The sequence below is a fragment of the Myotis myotis genome, unplaced genomic scaffold (assembly GCF_014108235.1).
Source record: "Myotis myotis isolate mMyoMyo1 unplaced genomic scaffold, mMyoMyo1.p scaffold_m19_p_15, whole genome shotgun sequence".
NCBI lineage: Eukaryota > Metazoa > Chordata > Mammalia > Chiroptera > Vespertilionidae > Myotis > Myotis myotis.
Genome location: NW_023416319.1, coordinates 30211984 through 30216880, shown reverse-complemented (window position 1 = coordinate 30216880; position 4897 = coordinate 30211984). Strand labels below are relative to the sequence as shown.

Below are 4897 nucleotides of genomic sequence, written 5' to 3'. Positions count from 1 at the left end.
AGGTGATATAATGAATTCTCTGTATTTTGCACTAATTTGGTCAGTGAGTCTCATTTTTTTCCAGGAATATTCTAGCTAGTATAGTGTCTATTTTACCCAGTTTATTTAGATTTTGAGTTGATGCATGTGGTGATGAAATGTATATAGTGAATTTTTGGATAAATCCTTAAACAGATTTCCTAATTACTAAGATTATGATGCATGTGCCCATTCAAAATTCAGTATTTAAATAAAATGCAAACTAGGGATGGATGATTGCAGAGAGAGAGAGAGAGAGAGAGAGAGAGAGAGAGAGAGAAAGAGAGAGAGAGGCTTTATAACTTAATTTCTGCCTTTAACTTCTAAACTGTAAATGGTAAATATAAACAATTTAAAACTTTATCACTTTGTTTAAGGTGCAGGACTTCCACTGGGCAAGCTTTTATGTGCCTATGGCCTACTTCAAGTAAAAAATAAATTGTGTTTGAAAAAGAATCTGCCCTTATTTTACAGTGTAAGTTTCCCCTAATTCTCAGTGGCCTAAATTGTATTCAGATACACAATTATTGCATTATTTTGGAAGTTTAAATTTATAATTTACTTCTTCTTTTAACATTTATTTTTCCATATATATGAACATAATTTTATCTTTTTTAACTTTTTACAAACATGACAATTTTAATCCGCTCATTTGATTTTGTACTATTACTTCTAATGGAGTTAATCTATCCCTTTGAAAAATAATGGGACATTATTGCAGCCTTTTGAAATTTGGGATTTATTTCAGACATATTATTAAAAAAGAACTAATTTTAATATGGTTTATTTTAAAATATAAATTTGAGAATTATGATTTATCTATTTCTTAGTTGATTTTTTAAGATTTTGTTTTATTCAAATAAACTTTCCTATGTCTTTCCTAGTTTCTTTCTGAGCTCAAAGTCCATCTTGCTTCTCTTAAGTCATAACTCAGTTTGCCATGCCCTATTATTTAAGGGTTCTTTGTATTTCATTTTAACATTAGGAAAGTTTTGAATTCTGGAATTATACCTTAAGATACCCTTCAACCCGTAAGAGATTTATGAAGATTATACCTTAAGAAATCTCTCAAAGAAAAAGTGAAACAGACAGATGATTTGAAGAACCTGGAAGTGCTGTTCTCTATATCAGTCTTCAGCCCTCTGGTACCATTTACGATCCTGCACATGGTGAGAATGGCTGCTCTGTGCTTTCCTTCGCATTAGGTACAGCATTGCACAATACAAAGAGACACATGTTGGCACTTGCCTGCCAATCTGCTCCAGCTGCCTACAAATTTGGTTTATATTTTTGGAAGGAGACTTCATTCCTATGTGACCAAAACATTATAAAATCTTAAACAGTTTGGCAGCCTAACTTCTATATGACAATTTTTTTCAAACCCATAATCCTTCAATTTCCTTAAAAAAATAATTGAACTAAAAGTAATAAAATTGTGCATTGAATGTGAACTTTTAATCACTTGTTTGAAGTCTTGTGTGTTGTTAGCTCATCCTTCTCTTGTTCTAAGATGAAGAAATTCCGTTTTCTTTTGTGTTAATCATTCCTGGCAATCTTTTCTTTCTCAGAGCCAACCTCTTCTAGATCCCTCTGGGGCACTAGCTGCTTCAGCTGTTGTCCTTTGGCTAGTTCTTTGTAGTTTTTCATTCACGTTACCTTAACTACCATTGTCCCCAAAGTGGTAGCAAAAATAAAGGAGAAAAAATCTGGCACAGCACTTACTGAATTATAACTACACAGAAATAATGGGCACTAGGAATAGGAGTTAAAGGCAATTATAATTTCCTAGAGGCCTGGTGCATAGAATTCATGCACTGGCGGCGGGGGGGGGGGGGTGTTCCTCAGCCTGGCATGCACCCTTTCGCAGTCCAGGACCCCTCAGGGGATGTCGGTCTGCTGGCTTAGGCCCGTTCCCCATGGAGAATGGGCCTAAGCTGATAGTTGGAAATCCCTCTCCCAGTCCAGGACCCTTCGCTCCTTACTGCCCGCCTGCTCACTGCTCCTTACCACTCAGCTTGCTGCTCCTTAGTGCTGCCATGGAGGCAGGAGAGGCTCCCGCCACTGCCACTGTGCTTACTAGCTGTGAGCCCTATCTTTCTGTGTAGTTGTCTGTAGGCCAACTGCTCTCTTCCTTCTCACTTAGAATGAGCAGCAGGTGTGGGCAGAGTGCCTGTCGTGGAATGCAGAGGGCTACCCAGAGCTGAGGGGAGTGGCTGGGCCCACAGGGTAACAGGTGGATACAGAGGACGCTATCTCACTCAATTGTGGGGTGGGCTGGCTGGCCTTCATCTGCCTGACCCCACCCAGGGAGGGACCAAGCAGGGCGTATGCCTCTCCATTTTCCATCCTTCCATCTGTGACACCTGTCACCCTTGTCGCCCTCCCCCAAAGGGAGTTTATCTCAATCCCTGAATGTAAAAGGGCACAGAGGTGGGGAGGGGATCCACTCCAGTGCCCCCTGATTCCCAGTAGGACCTGGTCAACCGGACCTGATCTCAGGATGTTGGCCACAGCTGCAGAACATAGATCTGTTTCAAAAAAAGTTGGGAATGCAGACTTTCGTATGAGCCCCTATTCCAAAAGGTGGCAGTTTATTCACATTGTGGCAAAGACATCTTCAAGGGTAACATAAGTGGGTAAAGTCAGGGCCAAACCGGGCCATTTCCTCATCCAATTTATCTGAGACACATGGACAGAACCAAGTCTCAGCTCTTTACAGGACAACTTCCGGAGTTTTTTTTAATCCTAAAGTACAGTAGTCTGTCTCCATTCTTGTTCTTGGGATATTTTCATCATCGGATAAAAGGATATGTACATTGGGGCAATCCTGTTGAGATATAATATTCGAGTTGCACCCATGTGATGACAACATTGCCCCTCAGAGGGAGGGAGCCTACAGATGGGGAGCAGGGAATTCTGAAAACCAAAGTAATGACTGAAATGCTAAACCTTTCCTTCAAGTGTCTGACACCCCATTTCAGGCGGCCTGCAGGCCGGGCGTCTCCTGGACCTTTACCACTTGATGTCCTGGCAGGCTGTTCTGGGCCCTGCTAGGCGGTGTGCAGGGCCGCCTGGAACCCAGGGGGAGTTGCCCCCCTGCCCCAGCCACTCCTGGTACAGCTCCTGCACATGGGCGCTGGTCTCCGGGGGCCACCTGGGGATGGCAGCATAGTTATCTTACATCTGCCACAGCAGTGCCCTGTCTGCACACCCGTCTTCTGCCTGGGCCTGGCCCCTGCCGCTTAGGCATGCCTGGTGCAGGCCAGGACCTCCACAAAGTGGCAGGGGAACTTGCCCCTCTACACCCTCAGGACCACTTCTGGATGTTTGGAAAGCCGTCAGCAGCCTCAAAGCATAGCAGAACTCTCCGTGCCTTTCAAGGGTGACCTCCTGGAAGTCTTTGTTCCTCAGGGTGCAGTAGGTGAGCACTCCCACGTCCTCGTTGAACAGCTCCTTGGCCGTGTGCCTGAAGACGTGCACTAGGTACCCGTCGGAGCCGGAACCCTCGTGGAGCCTCACCTCCTTCTCCTTCATGTCTCTAAACCAAGTGTCCTCGGCGGCGTCATCCAAGGTGAGGTCACTTTGCTCCATCATCTGGGCAGTTTCACCTGAGCCTAACACGCAGTCAGCACCCTGGGAACTCTGTAAAGCTGTGGGAGCATCTTCTCAAAGGGCTGCCAGTTTGTTGTCATAACCCGGGGCCACAATGATGTGTGAAATCTTGTCTGGGGACAGGTTCTGCCTGTCCAGGGAGCCCATGATCTGTTGGGGAGACTTGGCCATGCAGAGGTGGGGGGTGATGGGGTGACCCAGCACACGCTCTGCATATCTGTCCCAGCCGGGGCAGGCGGAGGTCAGCATGGGTAGCTGGGGCTCTTCTTCCTCATGGTGCTGGCAATACCGACGCACAAATTTCTCCTGTCTCTCCAGGATGCTGAAGTCCGCAACTGTCTTCATGTCAAAGACAGTGTGCCCCAAGGCTTTTGAGAAAGCCGCAGAGCCTTCGGGACACATCAGTGACACTGAGGCTGAATTTAGCAGAAAATTAAGGTATAGACTAAGGACACAAGGACACTGCCAGCACTTTGTGCTGTGAGGTATCACATTTCTTATTAAGGTTCAGAAGAAGTCCTGGGTGTTCTGTTGAGAAACTTGGACTCCTTCCTTTGCGGTCACACAACTGTCACACGCCAGGCAGTCACTCAGAAATACCTTGGCATCGGCCAACTTATGGAATTCTCCCTTCTCTTCATTCTCCTGAGCCAGACTCTAGACATTGACCGTGGCATTCTCTTGGTCATCAGTTTTTGTTTTTTTTACTACAATCCTTCCGTGTGCAGTGATCACACTTCATCTGGAGCAGGGCGGGCAGGGGCCGGCTCCAGTGACCTGGAGAAAGCACTGGGAGAGCAGTCAGTCACCGCTGCTCGCCCCCGGTGCTGCTGGTGGCATCCTTTCTTCCTAGGGGAGCGTCTAGGGAGGGGAAGTAGCCGCAGTGCCCAAGGCTGAGTTCCAGGAGGCCAGCAGCGCTGTTGGGATTGCGCCAGAGGTGCTGGTCTGTTGGTGCCTGGCCTGTCCTCTGGAGATTGAACCTATGGGACTACTAAGGAAGCCAGTCCCCAGTTCGGCCCCGCCTCCATCACCAATTGATTGGAGGCTGAGGGCCAGGAGGAGGGACCAAGAGGCCTGCCTTCCAGCTGCTCTCCAGTCCCCTGGCCACTCACTCCAGTTCCCTGTTAACCATCCCCTGATCAATGGGAGCCTGTGGGCCAGGGGAGCGACCAAGCACTCTGCCTTCTGCCCTCCCGCTCAAAATGTCGCTGCTGCCATGAATTCACTGGAGCCTGAGGGACCCCGGTTCCCCCATTAGCTATCCCCT

At 47.0% G+C, this 4897-nt stretch overlaps 1 pseudogene; it reads right to left on the bottom strand.

Moving 5' to 3' along the window:
• Positions 1 to 3030: 3030 nt before the first annotated feature.
• LOC118670317 lies at positions 3031 to 4372 on the bottom strand (annotated as a pseudogene).
• Between the last annotated feature and the right edge of the window lie 525 nt (positions 4373 to 4897).